This window comes from Lissotriton helveticus, chromosome 2_1 (genome assembly GCF_964261635.1).
Source record: "Lissotriton helveticus chromosome 2_1, aLisHel1.1, whole genome shotgun sequence".
Classification (NCBI taxonomy): Eukaryota; Metazoa; Chordata; class Amphibia; order Caudata; family Salamandridae; genus Lissotriton; species Lissotriton helveticus.
Genome location: NC_136059.1, coordinates 332,554,778 through 332,580,030, shown reverse-complemented (window position 1 = coordinate 332,580,030; position 25,253 = coordinate 332,554,778). Strand labels below are relative to the sequence as shown.

Sequence of the window (25,253 nt, the reverse complement as noted above, 5' to 3'; positions counted from 1 at the left end):
TAGATTTGTCTTTTTCTCCACATGGAGTGCACCTGGCTCAGTGAATATTTGCAACAGGCACCATACACACGCCTGCACAGGGTCAGCTGTAGGGCAGAGTGACCATCGCCACAGCACAAGGCGTTGACGTTGGGGGCAGGGGGCGGGGGGAGTGGGGTTGGGGTGCCATTTTCTCAAATATATGATGGAGTTAAAAGTACCTGCTACAGTGTTCCTTGTCTCCATCAATTTTCTGGCAAAAATAAAAATTTCAATACAACTGGTGATTAATTTAGCTGATGGACAGAGAATCGAGCTTTGTCTAGTGGAAGTTTACTTTTGACTTATAAGGTAGTGCAGAGGGTTTATGCTTCAAAGCACTTGCACCATGCAGATCACAATGCACGTGTAACAAATAGTTCAGTGGGATACTGTTTTTGTGGGAGAGATCCTGTTATTACTTTCCTTTTATTACTTGGAGTCTATAAGTTAAATACTAATATAGAATATTGAGCTACTATGTCTACCTCTCACCAAGAGCTGCATGTAGAAATGCGTGTGAGAGGTTGCATTAAGGAGATGTGGGTGGGGGACAATAGAGTAATTGGGTGGAGCCAGAGGTGAACATGGGCGGAGCTGAGGAGCTGAGATAGTGGGTGTGACCTCCCCACAAAAATTTGAGCACCTGCACTTAATATTTTACAAATTAAACATGCTGCTTGGTACAAACAATTCAGACCTGCAGCCTGTATTTATTTGAATATGACATGCATTAAACACATTCTAGAATGATTTCCCAACAATTTATTATCTGCTTTTTTGTGTGATTAATTTCACACTTCAGTCTCCTTTTTACATTTTTTATACCTGCCTCATTACTATCTCTTTCTGTCAGAAGGATGATGGAGAGGCCTACAAACTCGTTCCTCAATCTGGGCTCGGAACGCCTTAGTGACTTACAATGTCCTTATAATGTACGACAGCGGGCACTTTATCTCATTTATAATTTACTAAATACGTCTTTAGCGTTATAGCAGAGGGCACTTTTTGTACATTAAATTGAAAGTATAACCTGCTGAGAAGGAAAAATCTCTGCAAGTGATTTACTACCTGCTGCCAAAGGAAAAACAACAAGCATTGGGAAAGGCATTAGGTTTTGCCTCTGGGATTAATAATAAGAGGTGTGGGAGCAGAGTATATGTGTAGGTAGAAAGGTGTGAGTGCTTCTGTGCAGGCTGAGCGGTAAATGAATCGAGGTTGAGATGTGTCTGAGTACACAGTGAAAGTGCCTCTATGCATGGTGACTGAAGCGTGTTCATTGCAGAATGAGAATTGTGTGTGTACAAGGTGAGAGAGTATAGGATGAGCAGTATGTCAATATTTAAAATGCAGTTTGAGTTCAGGGTGAAAGGTGTGGGTTGAGGGTGAGAGAAATGTGAGTACTTGGTGAGAGGTATGTCAATGGTGTGAGTGCAGAGTCAGCACTGTGTGATTGGTGTGTGAGCAGTATCTATCTGCCAGCACAAAGTGAGGGTGACTATGCAGAGCCAATGGTGGGTGAGTGTGCAGGGTGAGTGTTGTCTGAGAGTAGGTGAAAGGTATGTAAGTATTCTGCTGCACAATACTTTATTATAATCCTTAAAGATTACGTCTTTCATGAAAATCTAATTAAAACAATGCACAATTGTTTCCTCCAATTCACCCTATCCAAATTTCCAAGTTTATAAAATTGTGAAACATGAGCACTTCATTAAAAGCAAAAAACAGGGAAGAATCTTTGCTTCTGTTTGGTGAAATATTCAACCAGCTGCAAGACTTGCTCCCTTGTTGGTGTAGACTAATGAGACATCCAAGCCTTAGTCCTCACCCACAAAAAAACCACACAAAGCTCCAACATTGCCGTACTAACCATGACCACACACCTACACAAAAGCGACTCAGACTGCACTCTGTGTTGGATCCTGCCAACTACACATCACATTAAACACATGCAGTGACCTTCAGTTCATGCTTTCTCGTAAGTCTGGCTCAGCCATCCATGATGCCAATAGAGGACAACTCAGTGACATTAAACTGTGTGACAGTAACACATAATATTTACAGTGATTAGAATGCTCCGTAAGAACCACAATGCATAAAACATATATAATATAGGGGTGAAAAAGTTACATATATGCAATTTGTGTTTATGATCATAATGTATTCATATTTTCATTTATGAAACAGTAACATTTTATTCATGGTTAGGTATCAGTCTTGTAAAGTGAGTAAGTACTTTTGGGAGTAAATTCTCCTGGCAGCTAATAATATGTGTAAGGCCTCACATGTTAACCTAGCCTTTCCTGTCTTTATGCACGAAGACAGAAACCTCTACTGTTTGCTCTGAATCAGACACCCGATGTCGGGGAAAAAATCCTTTAAGCAGTGCAAATCATCTAGTCACCAAATCTGCAACAAAAGGGAGTACAAAAAGGTTCATTGTACATGCCAGGCTAATTCAGCTGGGCGAGTGATGCGCTATGAGTGAAGCACAAGTCAGTCTCAACTTACATACACTTCAAGTCTACTTCTTATAATACTAATTTTGGCCTAGATCCATATTTAATACAATGTTCACAATAGAAAAAGCTTCCTGCTTTTCCGTTATGTCCCACCCAAATTGCATACATTTACTTGAAGAACAGCTCTTTTATCTTGTTCATGACTTCTCACACCAAACTTACAGACTACAATGGAAAACATTCTTGCTGCTCTGAATTTCCTGTTAAATATCCTAGGCAGGATGTTCTCAGCTCGAATACAATGAAGAAGAAAAAACACTTAAACCAAACAGCATTTAGACCTTTATTTTAAAGCAGGCTGTATATTAATTCCAGATACAATTGTGCAACGTTAACATGCACGTTTAAACAGCATTATACAGTTTTTATGTCTATACATAATATTTCAGTGTGTGGGCACGTGACAGATAAAACTGAATAATTAGGTCCTAAATCTAAATTAGCGTTTTGATTCCTTTCATTCCCCTGTCTAGTCGATTCTTCGACTACTTCCTCACTACCCCTGTGCATTTCTTCCAATTCTATATTTTGCATCTCGTTATTTCTCCTTATAGGAAACATACCTCCCACTTTAGCTGTAACCCTCTTGCAACATGCTAAGATAACCTGAAATACTAGGCACATCAATAGCAACAGTACTATTACAAGGCCTTAGACAACCCTGACATCCAGGACGGCACCCAATCAAACCAGCCAGTGAACCACTCATCTGGAGCACACCCTCTTTCTTCATCTGTGTAAGCAAATTATGCAAATTCAATATGGCGGGAGTTAGATTTCCTTCATCTTCATCATTCGCCGGTATGAAAGTACAGCATGCTGAATTACGTTTTTTACATACTCCTCCTTCGATTGCTGTCATTAAGACCAAAACATATCTGTTTTTCATCACCATAAGTCTGATTGAACGCATCTCTTCTTTAATTGCATTAAAGCCATCTTCAGTAGCATGGCTCCCACTGGGTGATCTGAACCCAGCGAACAGTTGCTTTTGCTTGAAACATAGGTATCAAACTTCCATAAAATATTTGGGCATCATTGAACAACCTATACTCTTTGGGCACATCCTGCCACACTGAAGTTCCAAAGTACTCAGCCATCCTTTTTCTTCTGTGATGATGCAGCAAAGTTGATGCTTTACTCACGGAATGCAAATCTTTTATTTCTTTTGCTGGTATTACCATAGATGGAGTATGCAAAGTCACCAGAGAGCAGATTCTGCTCCAGTCGGGGGGTAATTGAGTGTATATTCGAGCTCCACACTGCCAGAAAAAATCCATAAGGCTGGAGGTACCGCCCTGTATTTTAATAGTTGAACTACAATTGAGATTCCGTCGCACTTTAACTATCCCATTTCCCTGAAAGCAAAGAGAAAATCTCATTAGCTTCACAGCCAGCTTAGGATAACGTTTAGTTCCAGTCCATGTATATCTCTGAATGTTTTCATCCCATACTTGCTGACATGATGCTTTCATATCATCAAATCTCAAATGATTTTTAGTTTCTGTGCCATTCCATAAAGATATGGCCCTACATGACAACCTAGCTCCAGTAAACCATTTATTATTGGCAAATACTGATGCTTCAATACTTAATACTGGCCTGGCTGCGCAATCTGGGGGCAGTGGTTTGGCAGAATAATTATTACAGGTGGATGGGGGTTTAGATCTCTCTAGAATACCTCGTTCCAATAGGGCTTCCTCCCAATTTGTATAACTATATTTCTGCCCTGCTCCTTTCATTCTGGATATCTCTTTCATTATCTCTGTTTTATCTGTCAAGATTTGCAAAATTTCGGGGGTTGTATCAAATCTGGTTGTATTAACTCCGGCAGTCATAGGACTAACATGTGTTGGCTGTAACTGTGCTTTCATCCTATACAAGAAAAGATGCAATAAACACTTTGTCATATAAACAGGCACTCCTTTAGGATACACTAAGGTGGTGTTTCTATGGCATGGGGAATAAGAGAACATACATAACTATCATTTTGTGTATTGGTACCTATATCATGCATGCTTTTGTACCACAAATTATCAAGTAGATAATCATGCAGAGGATGTATATCTATTTCTTTGAAAACAGCTCTACGAAAGCTCTATGTAACACATAATACAATAGCAAATTATCAGAGTAATAATCATAACCACTGAACTCATTATTATACTATGAAAAATGTCATGTAACTGTCTCTTCATTGTATAATTTGTTCTTGGACCATTGCCTCCTCCACTCCTTGTGGGAGTGAAGTCAAAAATGGAATAAAGTCTGTTACCTGCACCCAATTTTGCATCCCCTCCACTTTTACTGCTGTTAGGGTGCTCTGTGTTACTTTGTAGGGGCCTAGAAACTTGGGATCCTTCCATGTTCTCACAAAATTGCACATGAAGACCCAGGAACCAAAGCTGATGGCTGTAGACAAGGGCAGCTGTGCTGCAGTACTGTTGGCCTGTTGCAGCTGAACCTGTTTAGAATAAACCTATACAGCTTTTATTAAGGCAGACATGTATGCATTCATGTCTTGCCAAACACTTTCTGATGCAGACTTAGTATCAGAACGAATCATTTGATTTTGTTTAAAAGAAAAATTAGAATGCCTACCTGTTACGACTTGGTGAGGGGTCAAATGATGATCTTTTGAAGGGGCATTTCTCAATACATACAGAGGAAGGGGAAGGCAGTACAGTCAATTCTTTTTCAGTGTCTCACAAATTTTTTACACTTTGCTTTTCAATAAGCCATTCATCCTCGCAACAATTCCATTACTCTCTGGGTGGTAAATTGGAGTTCCACTCCTGATAGTGTAGTAATTTGCTGAAATACTGTGTTAGCAAAGTGTTTTCCATTATCGCTGCGTATCACCGCCGGAACCCCCCACCTAGGTATGACCTCTCTCACCAGGAATTTGGCGGCCTGGTCAGCATCACAACTGGAGCAGGGTCCTGCTTCAATCTATCGCAAAAATGGACACACCACTACTAACAAATACCTATATTCATTACATTTTTGTATCATATCTACAAAATCTATGTGTATCTCTATGAAAGGACCTATTGGTCTTGGAATGGAGGATGAAGGCATGTTTGATGACCTCTTATTAGAGTACTGATAACACACATGACATGAAGCTAGAAATACATCAACTAATGGTCCTAGATTAGGGATAAACCAGCTTTTATTTAATTCCATCATTACTCTTTTAGAATTGTGTGTTGGTAAATGAAGTTGTTGAAGGGCTGTTATAAGTAATGACTGAGGCATTATAACTGGCTTCCTTTGCTGCTGTATCAGCAGCTTCGTTTCCCTTAGACACCAAATCTGTTCCCTTTGTATGTGCCTGGCACTTAACCACTGCTACTTGACATGATATTTGCAATGCAGCAATACGGTCAGCTAAAAGATGTTGGTGCGCTACTGGTGTCCCATCAGATTTAAGAAATCCTCGCCTTTCCCATCTCTTCAGCCCTGAGTGAACTGTGGAATCTACATATGCTGAATCAGTGTATATTGTTACTGGCTGACCCTGACAAGCCTGTAGGTCAGTTATCAATGCTTTTAATTCAGCCACTTGGGCTGAGTCTTGTGATGGCAAGGGTAAGAGGTGCAATGTGTGATAGGTATAATCAGTAGGTATACCAATAGCCTCAACAACAGCTGCACCTTTATATCTTTTACCTGTCTCCTGGTCTATCCATGAGGAACCATCAATAAACAATTGTCGGCCATGAGACAAGGGGTCCTCATGTGCCAGGTGATCGTCCTCCTCCAATGTTGCAGTACAGTCATCATCAGTGGGTGGCATCTCCCAATGAGGTTTACATGGGGTTTCTTTTGGTATTGACAGAACTGAGCCTTCCATGCACTACCTTATCATATGAGTGAAAATTTCATGTCACAATGGTACAGCATTCACTATGTTATTGCCCTCATTATATACCAGGAGTTTCATGTTATTACTGGATTTTCACAGATACTTGCTGTGAACACCATGCTTATGACTTATTTCCATGCTTAATAGATGTGCATTTGAAATAGCATACAGGAGCAGCAATGTGATAAAATATGTTTTAATTGTCTATACAATGCAGCACCAACACCAATGCATGTTTTGGATCGGATGCATGACCGAACACTTTTTGCATGCTTTTGATATCCGCTTCATTCATAATCACTCTATTTTTTCTTGTTTTTATTTATTATATATCTTTGATATATATGTATTATTTCCTATAACTACGTAGTGAATTACATTTCTCTACTATTCGCCCTACTCTAAGAGCGTCCCGTGGTGGTTTACGCGTCCCCTGAGACACTACCACCGAGGTTAACGTTTTAGCTCTCCACATACGGGGCCCTCGCCGTCAAGTATAAAATCACTTCCGGGTCGGTACCACGTGTCCGTACCCGGAACCCGGAATCACTGTGTGGGATTATCCGTCCTGCCGTCTCCCCAACTACAACCGGTAAGCGTTATGCAGCTTTCCTTCCATCTGACCTAATTTCATTTAATATGGTCCGATCCTCTTAGCGTATTTTCCTTTGAGACCGCACATTCGGCATTTAAGGTACGAGCTTACTCACGCTCGCCGCTCCTCCTTCTCTGTTTCCCGCAGATCACTCTCAAAGAACCGACTATATGACTCGTAGTCTCATTCACCCAAGTGTTTCGAAAGTGGATGTTTTTGACCATTTGGTGACATCTATGAACCTCAGGCGTTTGGAGCACTTTTCACGTAACAACAAGGTGAGACTTTTCATACTTGTTGAGCACAATTGACTTCTTGTGACTCTTTCCCCCCCTCCCCCCCCCCCATTCTTGGTATTAGACTTTGTTGAACTCTGGTAGCACTTGATATATTTTAAGTGGGGCTTTTGCATTTTGCTCCTTTTTCAGCATTCTAGTGCTTGAACCCTTATTGAATCAGGAACCATACCAGGAGCCTACACACAACTAGTAACCTGGTCTCGAGCTGAGGCCGGGTCGGAATTATCACCGGCTAAGCGGTGAGCTCCCTTTTCTATTTTTACATAATGTGTTTGTCATTTCCACCTTTATTTTTACTGCTAAAAATTGGTGTACAGTGCTCCAGGGCGTCCCGCCATGCTTACATTGGTCATGACACGGTTTTTTGCCCTTTTTGTCTCCTTCTCTTTGGCCATGCTACAGACCTGTGGTTCATTGCCTTCGCGCTACAGGTAGGATGCATACCGATCCCTTGTTCACTCCACCCCCTTAGAAGAAATTATATATTTTTTATAGCAGTCTCATTAAATATTTTATTAAGCATTCTACTTATGGCGTACACTTACCGCAGTGTTAGGTCACTGACCCTCTTTGGGTTCCCTGCACCATTATTCTCCACCACCCCCACTCCAGTCACGGGACACACACTATCACTGCCATTGCGCGTTTATGTAGACCGTTTCACAAACGAGGCGAACGGTAATTAAATTTCTACACGCACCACCATCTGGTCACCTTCTGTGGCCAATATTTTCACCATCACCTTTTTCGGCTTTTTGAGCTTCCACTATTCAGTCCTACGTCTTAAGTTTCACGACCTCCACTTGCACGTGCACGTGCACTAGAAAACTAGACACCTAAACTATTTTGAAATATGTATGCGCAGAATGTCGTGTGGACATCATACTCCATTATGTATTTTTGTATCCTCCCCAGCCCTGATGAGTCGTACAAGCACTGTTACTGCTTGACGACGAAACACGTGTCGGCTGGCCATCCATGCAATAAAAGAGGAATCGTACTACCGTCGTTTTCCCTTTACTTCCACTGCTGTTATTTGTACATTTTAATGTCCATTGGGACATCTCTCTTTATAATGTTTTTTGGTGTGCAATTGGTTTTCGTTTCTCTTTGTATGTTGTGTGCCTCTGCACACTCTTAGAGGGGTTTAGGGCCTTTGCCCCCTCACCTACTTGCACCCTTACCCATTGATACCCTGTACTAACGTGTGCTGTGCGCCCAGTATTTCCCTGTACTCCAAAAAACCCCAGTTCTCTTTAGGCTTCATTGTATTGAACAGGGAGGCAGCCGCCACGCATCCTAACTGTCACATAAGAATAGCACTTTCTATTCTTCGCCATGAATAGAGATAAAGCTGCTGAAGAGCTTTTTGATAATCTCGCCAAGGGTATGTCCACACACAGAGCTACTACCAGCAATGCCCCTAGCAGCACCAAGGAAGAAGGTCTGAGGGACAAATTTGTGAGATTAGAGAAACTGAAAAAATTAGAAAATTCAAAGTGGTGGGATGGCACCACTTTGAAACAATATGTTAGACTCAAGCGTATACCGAGAGGTTTGAGAGCGCAGATCTTCCCTACCTATGATAACTTGGATAGCGACCTATTAAGTAAATGGGAAGATGCCCTGACCAACAATTCCAATATCCTCATGGACATTCTTATTGAGAGCTCTGACCGCAAGGTCGCCAAATTTCAAGCCGAGATTGCCATTTTGGAGCAGGAGATCAAAGACCTGAATCGTCCGGAATCCACTGTCAAAAATTACACTACACTAGATGAGATCCTTCTCAAACACCAGAATGAGATTAAAAGTCGTAAAGCCAGGCAATTGAAAAGAGATGAGGCTGACTATACTGACGGCAGAATCTTTACTTACGACAGGAAATACGACTACATGATTAACAAACCTTCACAAAAGGGTAGAGATAAAGCAAACTCAACTGACGCAAGCTCTATCTCGTCTAGCAATACTTCACTCAGCACTATCAGTGTCAGTGAAGATGAGTCCAACAGAACTGATAGCGAGTCAACTCCTTTTTTATGCGAAATCCAGCGGATCAGGAGAGGCATCCGCACACTAGACCCAAAACCCGTAGGGGCAGGAAGGGGAGGTGTAGAAGACTACCGGAAGAAACTAAGATCTGGGAACCACCAACAGTAACTAACACACAGGAGGGGGAGGTACAGGTTATTAACCTTTCATCCAAAACCCTTACTCCCAACATGATCTCCCTTCTCAGTAAAGGTCTCAACTTCAACCCTTTTTCTAACACTGATGTATGTAGACTAAAGATTGATTTGTTCAAATTCACACGCAAATTAAAACTGAAAAAGCATTTCTCTAACAAAATCATGTCTAATAAAAGCACTACAAACATCCCTACTGATTTTGAACCTGATGTTTTAACCATTAATGATATCCAAGCCACACATCTCTTACTCTCTCTTACGGACTTAGAACGAACTCCTCAGGATATGGACACCCTACTTGAGGAACTTAATATCGAATCAGATTTTAGTATTGTCAGTGGGCTCAAATCCAAATCCAAATGGATTCCAACGTTACCAGGGGGCAACTCCATAGACAACTTCTATAAAAGAGTATTAGAAGACATTGACAAACTAGAACTAAAAGACACTAAACGTACCTTCAGATATAAGGACAACTTAACAACAGGAGAACGAGCAGCCATGAACAGCCTCATTAAAGACCATGACATCATCATAAGAGAAGCGGACAAGGGAGGGAACGTAGTTATCATGAACAGAAAGGACTATGATGAGGAAATTCTCAGTCAGTTACAAGATAACACGTGTTACCAATACCTTGACCACAATCCCACAGCACTTCTCACGACCAACATCAATCGATCTCTCACCACCTGGAAAGACATTGGCCTAATCAATGAAGAAGAATTTCTTTACATGAAAGTAATCAAACCCTCGTACCCTTGGCTGTACACCCTTCCAAAGGTACACAAAAATCTACCTTTTCCTCCCGGGCGTCCAATTATTTCTGGCATCGGGGGTCCCACTGAGAGAATAGCGGAATACGTTGACCTGTTCTTAGGGCCCCTGGTACGCAATCTACCATCCTTTATCCAGGACACTAAGCACATACTGAGTATTCTTTCTGATCTTCAATGGCAACCTGGCAACTTTCTAGTCACCATGGATGTGGTAGCACTGTATACTAGCATCAAACCTGAACTTGGACTCGAAGTGGTTACAAAAATCTTACAGAAACGACCAGCCACCATGTGGCAACACACCAACATGCTTGTCTCCATGATGGAACTCATCCTAAACAACAACATTTTTATGTTCAACAACGCATGGTACAGACAAACGAAAGGGGTCGCCATGGGCTCAAAATTTTCCCCCTCGTTTGCGAATCTATTCATGGGCGCACTTGAAAACGACCTAATTTGGGGCACCAAAGGAGCGAATTTCATAGACTCTATAGTATTTTGGGGAAGATACATAGACGACTGCTTCCTGATTTGGTCTGGCACACATGAACACCTGATGGAATTCTATAGACATCTCAACCACAACACGTGGGACATGAGGTTCACCATGGTGGCGAGCCTCGACAAGATTGAGTTCCTGGACTTGGAGATTTACATCCTTGACAACAAACTGAATAGTAAACTTTTCAGGAAAAACACTGCCTGCAATGCGATTCTGCACGCCAGCAGCGCTCACCCATCCCACCAGATCAGCAGTATACCTTTTGGAGAATTCCTACGTGCACGCAGAAACTGCAGTAACGATCAAGATTTCGGAAAAACACTGAGTAGTATGCAGGAACGTTTCAGGAAAAGAGGCTACTCAGATGAACTACTGAAAACAGCAACTTCTAGGATCATGAAAATCAAAAGGAAAGACACTTTGAAGGACAAGCACAATAAAAAGACAGATGATCTTGGGACTATCCGCATGATTACCGACTTCAGCAACCATCACCAAGCTCTACGCAGAACCTTTAGCAAACACTGGAACATCCTCAAGAAGGATAAAAACATCTCGAACTTTGTAGGAGAACATCCACAGATCACCTACAGGAGAGGCAGAACCCTGAGAAATAGACTAAGCCCAACAATCCCTCGAAGCAACACAGAGGACAACTGGCTAACCAAACGTAACATTGGCTTTTATAAATGCGGGTTCTGCTCCATGTGTCGATGGGCTAAGCACCAGACCACCAAATTCCACGACACCAAGGGAGAGACCTACATCATCAGGACAAACATCAACTGTACTACACGCTATGTAGTATACATAATCGAATGCAAATGTAAAAAAATCTATGTGGGGAGCACTATCCGTCCCCTCAAAGAAAGGATAGCAGAACACATAAGAGCTATACACAAACAGGATCCTAGATATCCAGTTGCTCTGCACGTGGCTGCGTGCGGCGAACAATCCTTGGACAAACATGTCTCATTCTATGGGATTGACACTGTCCCAATTGGGGTACGAGGCGGCAACAGGGAACTGAAATTAAGACGCTTGGAGGCAACATGGATCCTCCGCCTCCGTACGGTGGCACAGGGGCTTAATTTTGACCAAGAGATGCAATTCTTCCTAGGAGACTAACCTCTGCACCCATTTCCTATATCTACACGTACCAACTTACAGTCATGACACATCCTGCAATCTTGTCATTTTCTGTAGTTTTTACTCTTCCTAACTGTATCAATATGTCCTTTAAATACCACCCTTGCGGGTGGCATCTCCCAATGAGGTTTACATGGGGTTTCTTTTGGTATTGACAGAACTGAGCCTTCCATGCACTACCTTATCATATGAGTGAAAATTTCATGTCACAATGGTACAGCATTCACTATGTTATTGCCCTCATTATATACCAGGAGTTTCATGTTATTACTGGATTTTCACAGCTACTTGCTGTGAACACCATGCTTATGACTTATTTCCATGCTTAATAGATGTGCATTTGAAATAGCATACAGGAGCAGCAATGTGATAAAATATGTTTTAATTGTCTATACAATGCAGCACCAACACCAATGCATGTTTTGGATCGGATGCATGACCGAACACTTTTTGCATGCTTTTGATATCCGCTTCATTCATAATCACTCTATTTTTTCTTGTTTTTATTTATTATATATCTTTGATATATATGTATTATTTCCTATAACTACGTAGTGAATTACATTTCTCTACTATTCGCCCTACTCTAAGAGCGTCCCGTGGTGGTTTACGCGTCCCCTGAGACACTACCACCGAGGTTAACGTTTTAGCTCTCCACATACGGGGCCCTCGCCGTCAAGTATAAAATCACTTCCGGGTCGGTACCACGTGTCCGTACCCGGAACCCGGAATCACTGTGTGGGATTATCCGTCCTGCCGTCTCCGCAACTACAACCGGTAAGCGTTATGCAGCTTTCCTTCCATCTGACCTAATTTCATTTAATATGGTCCGATCCTCTTAGCGTATTTTCCTTTGAGACCGCACATTCGGCATTTAAGGTACGAGCTTACTCACGCTCGCCGCTCCTCCTTCTCTGTTTCCCGCAGATCACTCTCAAAGAACCGACTATATGACTCGTAGTCTCATTCACCCAAGTGTTTCGAAAGTGGATGTTTTTGACCATTTGGTGACATCTATGAACCTCAGGCGTTTGGAGCACTTTTCACGTAACAACAAGGTGAGACTTTTCATACTTGTTGAGCACAATTGACTTCTTGTGACTCTTTCCCCCCCTCCCCCCCCCCCCATTCTTGGTATTAGACTTTGTTGAACTCTGGTAGCACTTGATATATTTTAAATGGGGCTTTTGCATTTTGCTCCTTTTTCAGCATTCTAGTGCTTGAACCCTTATTGAATCAGGAACCATACCAGGAGCCTACACACAACTAGTAACCTGGTCTCGAGCTGAGGCCGGGTCGGAATTATCACCGGCTAAGCGGTGAGCTCCCTTTTCTATTTTTACATAATGTGTTTGTCATTTCCACCTTTATTTTTACTGCTAAAAATTGGTGTACAGTGCTCCAGGGCGTCCCGCCATGCTTACATTGGTCATGACACGGTTTTTTGCCCTTTTTGTCTCCTTCTCTTTGGCCATGCTACAGACCTGTGGTTCATTGCCTTCGCGCTACAGGTAGGATGCATACCGATCCCTTGTTCACTCCACCCCCTTAGAAGAAATTATATATTTTTTATAGCAGTCTCATTAAATATTTTATTAAGCATTCTACTTATGGCGTACACTTACCGCAGTGTTAGGTCACTGACCCTCTTTGGGTTCCCTGCACCATTATTCTCCACCACCCCCACTCCAGTCACGGGACACACACTATCACTGCCATTGCGCGTTTATGTAGACCGTTTCACAAACGAGGCGAACGGTAATTAAATTTCTACACGCACCACCATCTGGTCACCTTCTGTGGCCAATATTTTCACCATCACCTTTTTCGGCTTTTTGAGCTTCCACTATTCAGTCCTACGTCTTAAGTTTCACGACCTCCACTTGCACGTGCACGTGCACTAGAAAACTAGACACCTAAACTATTTTGAAATATGTATGCGCAGAATGTCGTGTGGACATCATACTCCATTATGTATTTTTGTATCCTCCCCAGCCCTGATGAGTCGTACAAGCACTGTTACTGCTTGACGACGAAACACGTGTCGGCTGGCCATCCATGCAATAAAAGAGGAATCGTACTACCGTCGTTTTCCCTTTACTTCCACTGCTGTTATTTGTACATTTTAATGTCCATTGGGACATCTCTCTTTATACTGTTTTTTGGTGTGCAATTGGTTTTCGTTTCTCAGTCATCATCAGTGGGCTCTAGTGGGTGCACTAAAAAGTTGCAGGATTGACTGAGTGTACTCGCTCAATGTGGATAGAAGGGTTTGACAGTATTACTTCAAAACCTGTTGCTCTTTGAGTGGTCACTGTACTTTTACTTTTCTGCAGCACAGCGAATGGAGAGTGCTCAACATACAATGTTTCAGCGCATCCTGCTGTAATAGTACTACTCTTTTCTACTGCAAAAGCTGCTGCTGCAAGCACTCACTCACAAGGAAAGTGAACTTTCATTACTGTATCTAATAGTCCACTAAAATAGGCGACAGGTTTGTGACCCATTGGGTATTTTTGAGTAAGGACTGATATCATGGAATCCTATGTGGCAGCAGAAAACAGAAACAATCTCTTTGTATAGTCTGGATTTGCTAGCTCTGGGGCTGAAGCAATTGCTTCTTTCAATGTCTGAAATGCACTTACACTGTCATCACTCCACTGTATGCTTGTGTTGTCAGTTTTAGCTTGCTTCATTGCATACAATAGTAGTTGTATGATGGTAGCATAATCAAATACCCACTGACGTACAAAATTACAAAGGCCTAGAAATTTCTGTGTGTCTTTTACTGTCTTGGGCTGAGGCTGATCACATATAGTTTGTATTCTAGAACCTGCTATCCTTTTGCCTTCTGCAGACAACACTTGGCCCAAATACAGCACTTCTCTTTGCACAAACTGTAATTTTTCTTCCTGTCCACTTTGTATCCCTTAGTAGCAAGTAGCTTAGGAGATTGGCAGTGTCCAGAACACATTCAGATTCTGTTTTACTGCATATTAATAAATCATCTACATATTGCAAAACCGTACTGTCTGACTGGAACTGGAACAAATTATCTCTCAATACCAGGACCTTCCAAATTTCTCCATCCTTATCTGATGCCACCAGAGTGACCCACCTCCTGGATATTTCCATGCACTCAAGATAAAGAGTGTTCACCTCTCCTAGTTCATCAGCACCAGCTTGTCTCCTGAAAATTAGTCTTGATGGTAATTCCATCCATCTCCCTAAAAGTATTTCCTCTGTCTTCCAAACCGTAAGTACTACATCTGCTAGCAGTTTATAATGCGCTGGCTCTGCCCTTCCAACCACATTTTCCTCTAGTATTCTTAGTAAATGTATCCCACATTTCGCTTGCCCTGGTATTTCACATGTCATTGACCCATCAGAGGAAAATCATATTGTCATGTTTCATTTAGACATGATATCCCTTCCTAATAAATTTGCTGGTGAATTTGGAGAATAAAGGAGACGCTCCTGCGTTCGCACTCCTGCCACCTATATGGGCACATGTGTTGTGTATGGAATGCACTGTACTTCACCAGAGAAGCCCTGCATCTCCATGGTGGGAGAGGAAAATGGAACATTTCCTTCTGAGAGGCAAGATTTTGTTGCCCCTGTTTCAACCAAAAAAGCATACCTCCTTTCCATTATAATCATTTCTACAATTGGTTCTTCCTCTGGGTCAACAGTCCTAGCTACCACAGTACTATTGGGATTCCCTGGTGCGTCCCATCAGGCTATATGATAAAAGGGGTTTCCACCTTGAACAATCACTCCCCCTTGTCCTTGACTCCCTGTGCTCACCAATGCAGTAGTCTGCACCTGATGCTGGCCTCCTGCCTGCACATCAGGTGCTGGTGCCCCTTGAATAGGTACGTTAGCAAATTGCTGTTGTGGCATATAAACCTGTGATAGTGGAGTTATTTGTTGTTGAGGATAGGGGGCATACTGATAAGGACCATATTGAGGCGCTGGCCATGACGTGTTCACATTTTGTCTTCCCCTTCCTCTCCCTATTCCTTTCACTCCCTGCGCTTCATCAGTCTTCTTAAAGCGGCATTCAGCAATAAAATATCCAATATTACAGCAGTAATGGCATTTAAAATGTCTTCTTCCTTGCATCTGTCTCCCCTCTCTTTGACCCCTTCCTTGCTCTGTGTTTGCAAAAGGAACCTGCACAGTCATTTTTTGTCACCAGTTTAGCTTGGGCTCTGTCACTTTGGTCTTTATTCCTCCTTTCCTTTTCTTCCTTTTTTCTACAAAAATGTATAATATGTGCTTGTATTTCTGCCCAGGGTTTTACATCTAAAGCCACAACCTGATCTAAATGGTCTTGTATATCTTCTGGTAGCCCCTGTTTTAAAACATTGTAGAATAATCTACAACTAAATCCCATGTCTACAGGTTCTGCATCTGCTTCCCACTTTTTCTTCATCATTGTTATGTAGTCTGCACAGGACTGTCCTGGAGACATAGTTTGTGTCATCAGTGGCCCAATATCTGGTCGGTCTGGGTACCTATTCCTTAATTCAATCCACACTCTAGAGCACACAACTCCAAAAGCAGACCCATCATGTTTTTCTTTAGTAATAGTTACTCCTTGTATCCATGCACTTCTCATTATACTATCCACCTTATCCCCTACTATGGAGCTCAAAAGGCTCTTTACATCCCCAAGAGCTAAAGGTATCCCAGCTGTTGCATGTTCAAATGCTTTTATCCATTTCCCTGCTCCTTCATGTAATGGACAGTACAAAATACAAGTGGTCTTAGACTAATGTCGCGTTAGTTTTTAGCAATTAATGGCTGAGAGGATATATATATATATCAAAAGTAAGGCACGAACAGTATTACCAAAACATAAATTTCAATTACAAGGCCACTAAGGTAGTGATTGAAAACCCAGTTTAATCAATCATATATGGTATTTTATCCAAAAACAAAACATACAATGTCATATCACATTGTTATCATCAGAAAGGAAGTGGTATGTGAAGAATCAGTGCTCGTGTGAGAGAAGATAGGAAAATACGGAAAAGAAGGCAGTGATTGTTTAAAAAACTTCAGCTATATGAGATCCATTCTAAATAAAATATGGTCTCTCATTACAATTGAGGCCTACCCCTATACAAACAGTACAACATAGTACATTTCTGACTGTTATTTTCACAGTGTAATATCTTCTGTTTTTCAAGTGTAGGGGGTCAGGAGGAGGGTGTGGGCCTATTCAGGGGCAACAACGTTTCGACCCAGATGCATAAGGGTTAGTATGATCCTCAGCGGCAGGTCTTCTTCAGGACGGGGGCAAAGGGTATCTGAAAATAACCATTATATTATTAGAGTGGCCGTGCTGTGAGGAGTCTATCAAAAAGAGGTCGGTTCAATCGATTCAAGGTGCCTTATTGACTCCGGAGATACAACTTAGAAATTAAATAGGACGCACCATGGAATCTGTCGGGTGAGTAACCAAGAGTAGATCTTACATGAATTGGTTAATTCGATAATCCTGTAAAAGTATCAGGAGGTTGTGGGAGCATTTCCCAGTACTGTGAATAAACACACAAAGAACGATTTAGACATAACATAAGCAAATAAGAATTGGACTCAGAGTGGCTGAAGGTGACTTACCCACAGTAAGTAGAGATGATGCGTGGGCATGTTTGTAATAGACAAGAATACCATCAATTTATCAAAGAAGAGATGGTCGAAGTAAATGTACTTGTGCATGTTAGGAAAGGGCAGTTTAATAAAAGCAGTGATTGCAATCTCTCCATATATCAATACCTCTATCTAGAAATTGTAGACCCTCCGATTAGTGGAAGGTCCGTCGGTCTCATTTTGATCGTGACAGTTCTGCACGGTGCGTAATTGAATCTGTCAGAGTAAAGGGAAGGAAAGGGTAGAGTCAGCCAATCGTACCCATCCGTGCTTACACGCTAAAAAGTGAAGGCCGTAAGCGCCCTTCTTGGTTGTAGTTACCTTGGAGAATTCTAGAGCTTCTGGCACAAACGAGCTGCATCCGTCAGTCTCGCTGCAAGAGAGAGCGAGCGGCGGTTCCAACCGTATTTTTATAGTCAACGTGCTTGTATGAGACCGGGCGCTCCTGCGGTGGCGTGATGCGCTCGTCTGAGTTAACAGAGTAAAAAGACTAACCATTTGGTGTTGCGGGGATGAGAAGTACAGTGGGCTCATCCAGGAATAGTGTAGTCACGATTGTGCATAATCGAGTGCCCGACTAATTACATGGTGAATAAAATAAGTTAGGTAGCTGGGCGCATGAAATAAACAGACGTCCCAATGGAAATGAAAATGACAAACGACATAGAGGAGTGAGATCACAGATTTAGTCGTGGTACAAAGAACATATATTTAGCGTTACAACACATAGAATGCAATTATGTTACACAAAAATGGACATAAATAAACAATATAAAGATGCATTGTGAGAAACCAATGTATATGACGGAGAACATACACAGAAGTCTCTGGTCATATTGTTGTTAAAAACCGCATGTAAATGACAGAGAACATTCACAAATGTCTCTAGTCATATCTACCTCGTACAATGGGATACGTGGTGTATATTCCCTCGAGGCTCATATGGTCCCATCCCAAAAGTGGATGAGTGGGCCCCCGAGGGCAGCAACAACGTTCACACAGATTTATGGTCGAATAGGTGGAACTATCCGTTATTCAGAATGCCTATCTGTTTGGTGATTTCCTCATGTTCGTTCAGGCCCCTATTCACAGTGTCAAAGAAGTGGATCCACTTACACTCGCGGACATTCATGGTGTTGGCAAAATTCCCACCTCGTGGATTTATCTGTACCTTCTCTATGATCCACCACCTTAGACTCTCGGCCAAGTGTCCAAAGGTGGCGAAATGTTCCACCAGCGGTGCGCCTTGTGTGCCGCACCTTATCCTGCTGCAGTGCTGCAGGATACGACACTTAACTTTTTGTACAGTTTGTCCTATATACAAAAATTCACATGGACATGATATGGCATAGATGACCCCAGCTGTATTGCAGTTGGTATGTTGCCTTAGTGTATGTGTTGTAGGTGCAATGTTTTAGTTCCTTGGTGAGAGGACAAGCCTTGCATGTCCCACATTTATAGTGACCCAAAATAGGTGGGATGTTCCATAGGGTCATCTGGTCCTATATAGTCTTTCTGGGTAATAGTGATTTCACCACAAAGTCCCTTATGTTTTTGACTTTTTCAAAAGCATGCATTGGGGGATCCATAATTCCAATTTCCTCAGCCACTAGATGCCAGTGTTGGTTCACAATCTTCCTTAACTCACTACTCTTGGTACAGAAAGTAGTGTCACATACAAATCGTTCCTTAGTGGTTGTGTTCCTCGCCTTGGGTTCTAAAAGGAACTCCCGGTGACAGAACCAGGCTCGTTTTGTGCCCTCTTGAGTAGGTTTTATGGATATCCCCTCTCCCTGAGTCGTTCCATCAGATCTGCTGACTCTACAAAAGAGTCCTCTTTCCTACTACAGTTCCTACGCAACCTTAGGAACTGGCCAAAAGGTAGATTGTCCCTAAGGTGGACGGTGGCTGGAATACCGTAGGAGGGTGATCCTCTCACTTGGTTTTCTATAGAGGGTAGTGTGGAGTTTACCCCCCTCCTCCCTGATTGAAATGTCAAGAATATATATGGCCACTTTGTCTGATTCCAGTGAGAACTGGATGTTGTGAGATCGATTGTTGAGCCAGGTATGGAAATCCAACAATTGTTGAGCATTTCCCTTCCATATCATAAGGACGTCATCGATGTATCGACGCCAAAGAGAGTCATGGAGCCATATGTATCAAGCAAATTTGCATTCGCAAAGGCCGAAATTCGCAGAATTTCGGCCTTTGCGAATGCAAATTTGCTAAATGGTATGTATAAAGCAAAATCTGGTGCAAAACAAGGAATCGCAAAATTTGCGATTCCTTATTTTGCAATTGCATTTAAGGAATCGCAAATTTTGTGATTCCTTAAATACAATGAATGAAGCTAAAAAAAATTAGCAAAATGTCCTTAAGGAATCGCAAATTACCACCAACTTCTAGTTGGTGGTAAGTTGCAAATTCCTTGAAAAATGCACATTTAGGGCATGTATGTGCGCCACATGTGCACCCATGCATATTTTAGGGGTGCAACAGGGTGTCCTTTGGACACCCCTGCACCCTTGAAATTAATCTCAATTTGCGATTAGCAAATTGCGAATCGCAAATTGAGAATAACTTCCCATTCATTCCTATGGGCCTCCTGGCCCATAGAAATGAATGGGAAAGTATTCCTTAATTGCGAATCGCAAGTTGCGAATCGCAATTAAGGAATTTTAGGAAATCTAAAAAAAAATGCGATTTTGAACATACATATACCTATTTGCGATTCTCAAATAGCGATTTCTTAAAAATCGCTATTTGAGAATCACAAATAAGGTTGATGATACATATGGCCCATGCTCTTTGTAGAGGTTGGTTTCACTGTAAATGTGGGTGTGTGTTCATATGCATCCATATAAATAATGGCCAGGTCCGTGGCAAAACTTGCCCCCATAGCCACGCCTTTACTCTGCACATAATGGTTTCCCTCAAAGTAGAAGACATTTTTTGTCATTGCTATCTCGAGTAGTTGAATTATGAAATCTGTGGGAACCTGGCATGGCCCAGGGCATTTGTCAAGTACTACTCTGATGGAGTCGAGTGCTTCTATTTGTGGGATGCTAGTCTAAAGCGATGTTATATCCATTGCCACTAGGATGTTCTCAGTAGGGTTGAAAAGGCGTTCGTCTATCAGTTGTATGGCCTGCATAGTATCATGTAAGTAGGCTGTAATACCTTCTGCAATTGGTTTTAGAAAAACATCTATGTACTTACAGAGAGTTTCTAAATCCGACCGGCACCCGGAGATGATGGGTCTCCCTGGTGGGTTGGTTAGTCGTTTGTGCACTTTGGGGAGAGTATCTATGGTTGGCATCCTAGGTTTGTCATTGTTAAGGTACAAATGGTCATATTTCGTCAGAAAACCTTGTGTCAAACTACTGTCAGTGACACGTCTGATGGTTTTCAAAATATCCCTGTTGGGATCCATTCTCAATTTGCAATAATTTCCTTCTACACCAAGTTGTGTTAATATCTCAGTTTTGTAGTCCTCCCTCCCTTGGATCACGATGGCACCCCCTTTGTCCGCGGGTTTTATAACAATGTCGACATTGTTCTTCAGTGTTTCCAGTGCCTGACGTTTGGAAGTATTGTATTTGACATACTGTCTCTCCTTGATTAGTGTGTTAATATCCCTCATAACCACCTGCTCATATGCTAGAATCCTATGGGACATGAGCTGGACTGGTGGAGTGAAAGGGTCGTAGGCCTGTGTAGAAAATCTCGGTTTGTGGGTCATGTAATGGAGGCAGGCTTTTTGTTAGATTTTCTTTATCCATGTGTTGCCATGGAACATAGACAGGCTGTGCTCCCTGTGTCTTATACACCAGTGGCATCTGCATTACAGCAGTATTCCTGTCACCATATCCCTCATAAGGTGTGTCAGACCTTAAAGCATATTTCTTTCACACACACAGACTTGGTTGCATATTCCCACTCTGGATCCCCATAACCTTGAAAAATACATAAATCAGCCATATTTATCAATTCAGGGTCAAAGGATCCTGCTCTTGGCCACACTTTCATCTGTGGCACCATACCTGCTGTCCATCCTGCAAGGTTATAGTAAATGGGACAACAATATACCAACTATTTTTTCCCTTTGCTACTATTTCATTGGGTGTCAAGTCACTATTTCCTTTCCTTTCTTTTCTCTGTATACAACTTTTCATTCCCTACATATTTCGTACATAAAGTGATCTTACTTCAGCTGGTGGGGAACTTTGTCCTAACTCTATCTTACCCTCTGTGCAAAATGGACGCCAGACCTTGTTGTACTACTAGGAAACACCTGCTCTCCTCTTAATTGTTCTCTAAAAGCACTTTGTTCCTCTAATCATCTTCTATTTATATCAGCACTTCTGTTCCCAGCCTCTTGCCACAATTCCATGTGTTCCCGGTCAAGAACCCTTCTTGTTTCACTTTCCACTGAGTTTATTTCTTCCTCATCTTTCTCATCCTCTCCTGTCACATTCTTGATTTTTAAATCATATCCTATGTCCCTTACAACTGGCTTTGCATCTGGTTTGAATGATATGGAATTACATATATTTGAACAGTCATCAGCAATAAGGCCAAGGGCCCGATGTAGGTCGCCAATTACCGGTTGGTAACGGCCGATTTCGGCCGTTACCAACCGGTATTTGGGATTTGACATGTAGGTAGGCTTAATTTACAGAATCGGTATATTTACTGATTCGGTAAATTTACCGATTCTGTAAAATACCGAATCGGTAAATCTACCGAATCGGTAAATACAGATGTAGGTGGCACTGAAAACAGTGCCACAGGCCATTACCGATTCGTTATTTACCATGTAATACTATTACATGGTAAATACCGAATTCCAGTTTACATACACATCTGTGCATGTACACCTGTGCCATGTGGCACACAGACACGCCCTAAGGGCATGTATGTGTGTCACATGGCACACAAGCCAGAAACAGGGGTGCAACAGGGTGTCAAAGTGACACCCTGTCCCCCTTGTAAAATCGGTAATTATACCGATTCGGTAATTTGTTATTGAATCCTATGGCCTTCAAGGCCGAATCGGTAATTACCGAATCTTACCGATTCGGTATTTTTTCAGAATTTTTAACCTACATAGCAATTACCGATTAGTAAATACCAAATCGGTAAAATTCGATATTTACCATTCGGTAATTTGCTATTCACTACATCTAGGCCCAAATCTCTTAATTATATTCTGTATTCCCTTTGCAGTGGTGGTCATGGCACGATAACCCTTATCCTCTTCCTGATATATTTTTTATCGTGCCCCTAAATCAAACTTCACCTGTGGGGTGCTAGTATAATATTCATTTCCCTCATTTGAGTTTTGAGGCATCTTGCTAGCCCACTCTAATATATCTTTTGACTTTTGTTCCAGCAATTTTCCATTGTTGTCTTGTCTTAATTTTACTAAAATGTCTCCTGTTAAGGACACTGTCCCTCATATACTTTTTCAGGTTTAAGAGGGGCTTTATTAATTGTTTGAGCAAGATCAACCTCCCCCATTTTTAAGAAGTCATCAACCTTTGGTGTAACTTTGTTTATGTCAGTCAAGATAATAGGATCTTTATAGCCTAAAGCTGGTACATCAGTGTCCACTGAGTCTATTGAGGTAGTGGATTCCTTATCTTCCACTGACAATGATGGATACATACCCTGACGGCATAAGGGCCCATTAATTATCTCAGAATATGTAGGGGGTGGTGCTGTGGCTTCTACTTGAGAATTCTGACTAAATATCTTCCACATGTCCAATGATGCTAATCTGTTAGTTCTCTTATCTCCTTTATATGCTCCTAAGATATATGATATTACATGGGCTATCACTGTATTATCAAAAGAGCCATGGAACCAGGGAAGTCTTTGTGCCTTCTGCCCATTCCTAACAATGTCTTTTTATTCTGTCAGAGTCTCCTGGAAATGTGGAAATCATATGGCCTAAAGGAGCTCCTTTGTCTCCCTGCCGCCCCTTGGAAGATTTCTTAAAGAAAGGCATGACCTCACAATTTTCCTTTTAATCTACCAAAAAACTTTTACTATTCTTAAAGGCTCCTGTCCTAATGTAGTTCACACTAAAAAGGATTTGGTACCTCTGATCATGCAAGAGAACGTATAATCTATACACATGATATAACAATCACAAATCTACGTTATATTTATATATACATATATATTTGGAAAACAACTCACATAACATATAAATACAAAATGTCAACTTTTTCTCTTTCTCTGACGTTTTCCTAATTCAAACTGTCAGGATAAACCTCTTACATAATTCTTATTTCTCTAATAATTCCCAAAGGGAAAGAAAAACAGTCTTCCATTTTTAACTAAATAAACATCTATTTCTCTGACGATTCCTAAACAAAAGGTCTGTCAGGATAAACAAAACACATTTAATTCTCTCTCTGACCATTCCTAAACAAAGGTCTGCCAGGATTAATAAATACACGTCTCCGTTTGTAACAGTTGTAGATCAATACACAGGATTCGACAATCGCCCTTTTTTCTACCTTATCTGGCTTCTGCAGACGTCCCCCAGACCGGTACCCCTGTCGTCCAAAAAACAGATCTTTCCTATCAACGGGCGTCTGTCATCCCCCTCAAATTGTGCAGGACTTAATTAGTTGTCCGAAGGGGCCCGGAATGGGAACCTCCCCAGCGGCAGGCAGGAGCAAAAGGGATCTCTTAGCTGGCTCTTCCACGATGTCGGGAAAAAATCCTTTAAGCAGTGCAAATCATTTAATCACCACATCTGCAACAAAAGGGAGTACAAAAAGGTTTATTGTACATGCCAGGCTAATTCAGCTGGGAGAGTGATGTGCTATGAGCAAAGCACAAGTCAGTTTCAACTTACATACACTTCAAGTCTACTTCTTATAATACTAATTTTGGCCTAGATCCATATTTAATACAATGTTCACAATAGAAAAAGTTTCCTACTTTTCCGTTATGTCCCACCCAGATTACATACATTTATTTAAAGAACAGCTCTTTCCTGTTGTTCGTGACTTCTCACGCCAAACTTACAGACAACAATGGAAAACATTCTTGCTGCTCTGAATTTCCTGTTAAATATCCTAGGCAGGACGTTCTCAGCTCGAATACAATGAAGAGGAAACAACACTAAAACCAAACCGCATTTAGAGCTTTTTTTGAAAGGAGGCTGCAGGTTATTTCCAGATACAATTGTGCAATTTTAACCTGCATGTTTAAACAGCATTATACCATTTTTCTGTCTTTACATAATATTTCACAGTGTGTGGGCACGTGACAGATAAAACGAAATAATTAGGTCCTAAATCTAAATTAGGGTTTTGATTCCTTTCAGCTACTTTTCAGTATTTGAAATGGCCTACAAGCAGCAAGAGGGACAAACTTAGCCAAAGTTTGAATACCAAAATGGAAACACAGGAAAGGCGTGAAAAGCAAATGTGCGAGAATTAAAAGTGCTTGACGCATAAAATGGCGGAAACCCATTTACAACTACATCTGTACACATTTAAAAATAATGCAGGTCATGAGAAATAAAAAAGTATATTGGCTTTAGATCTGTTGCTCTGTCTAACGGGCCAGTCATGCAGAATTATCGATCTTGGTATTGAAACACATTTCTGACAAAAGCATGCCATGGTAAATTTT

At 41.5% G+C, this 25,253-nt stretch overlaps 1 protein-coding gene and 1 pseudogene across 2 annotated transcripts in view; one reads left to right on the top strand and one right to left on the bottom strand.

The window, feature by feature from the left end:
- C1QTNF3 (C1q and TNF related 3) overlaps positions 1-25,253 on the top strand; it is a 762,159-nt gene that overhangs the window by 589,813 nt on the left and 147,093 nt on the right. The window lies entirely within an intron of this gene.
- On the bottom strand, positions 2,411-7,700 carry LOC144819090 (syncytin-A-like; annotated as a pseudogene).